Genomic DNA, 1,581 nt, shown 5'->3' with positions numbered 1-1,581 from the left:
ATGCAGGCCTCCCTCTGTTGTGGCCTCTCCCATCGCGGAGCACAGGCTCCGGACGCGCAGGCTCAGCGGCCATGGCTCACAGGCCCAGCCGCTCCACGGCATGTGGGATCCTCCCAGACCGGGGCGCGAACCCGGTTCCCCTGCATCGGCAGGCGGACGCGCAACCACTGCGCCACCAGGGAAGCCCGATTTCTGTGCATTTTGTATCTTGCTACTTTACCAAATTCACTGATTAGCTCTAGTAGTTTTCTGGTGGCATCTTTAAGATTTTCATATCATCTGCAATTAGCAATGTTGATCATCTTTTCATGTGCCTGTTGGCCATCTGCATGTCTTCTTTGGAGAAATGTCTATGTAGGTCTTCTGCCCATTTTTTGATTGGGTTGTTTGTTTTATTGATATTGAGTTGCATGAGCTGTTTGTATATTTTAGATATTAACCCCCTTGTGAGTCACATCATTTGCAAATATTTTCTCTCATTCCATAAGTTGTCTTTTCATTTTGCTGATGGTTTTCTTTGCTGTGAAAAAGCTTTTAAGCTTCATTAAGTCCCATTTGTTTACTTTTGCTTTTATTCCTTTTGCCTTGGGAGACTAAGAAAATACTGCTACAATTTATGTCCCAGAATGTTTTGCCTATGTTCTCTTCTAGGAGTTTTATGGTGTCTTTTCTTATACTTAGGTCTTTAAACCATTTTGAGTTTATTTTTGTATATGGTATGAGGGAGTGTTCTAATTTCATTGATTAACATGTAGCTGTCCAGCTTTCCCAACACCACTTGCTGAAGAGACTGTCTTTTCATCATTGTATATCCTTGCCTCCTTTGTTGTAGATTTTTTTTTTTTAATATGGAACACTTCACAAATTTGCGTGTCATCCTTGTGCAGGGGCCATGCTAATCTTCTCCTATTTTAGTATGTGTGCTGCTGAAGCAAGCACTGTTGTAGATTAATTGTATGTGTGTGGGTTTATTTCTGGGCTCTCTATTCTGTTCTATTGCTCTACATGTCTGGTTTTGTGCCAATACCATGCTGTTTTGATTACTGTAGCTTTGTAGTATTGTCTGAAGTCTGGAAGGCCTATGCCTCCAGCTTTGTTCTTTTTCCTCAGATTTGCTGTGGCAATTCTGGGTCTTTTGTGGTTCCATATAAATTTATTTTAAAGTGATGAATAAAGCATGCTCTTTGACCTCAGAAAAATTCTAATCAAAATAAGTACAAAAATGAGTCAGAGGGTAAGGATGTGATTTTGCCACTCTTGTCAAGCAAGCTATTCAAATCACTGCAAGTATGTGAACTGAATATGCTGCAAAAAAAAAAAAAGATGGTTCAATGATCTTTGAAGTTTAATCTGGCACTATCTTTGGGGATTTATATCAATATTTCAGGCCAATACAAAAATAAGAAATGTTTTACACATATCTGACTTCTAGATTTGTTCACAGGTTATGGGGATGGTATATGTATTCTGGACTGACTTATTTGAAATAAACTACTGTGTCACAAAGGAATGGGAAAGAGAATAAAGAGCTCTATGAACTGTAAACTGTATCCTACATGTTTTGTCTGCATAATGATAAAA

At 39.2% G+C, this 1,581-nt stretch overlaps 1 pseudogene; it reads right to left on the bottom strand.

The window, feature by feature from the left end:
• Positions 1–842: 842 nt before the first annotated feature.
• LOC112064738 (uncharacterized) lies at positions 843–939 on the bottom strand (annotated as a pseudogene).
• Between the last annotated feature and the right edge of the window lie 642 nt (positions 940–1,581).

Source organism: Physeter macrocephalus, chromosome 6 (assembly GCF_002837175.3).
Source record: "Physeter macrocephalus isolate SW-GA chromosome 6, ASM283717v5, whole genome shotgun sequence".
Taxonomy (NCBI): Eukaryota; Metazoa; Chordata; class Mammalia; order Artiodactyla; family Physeteridae; genus Physeter; species Physeter macrocephalus.
Note: the sequence above shows the minus strand (reverse complement) of the source record. Positions and strands in the feature narration are given on the sequence as shown.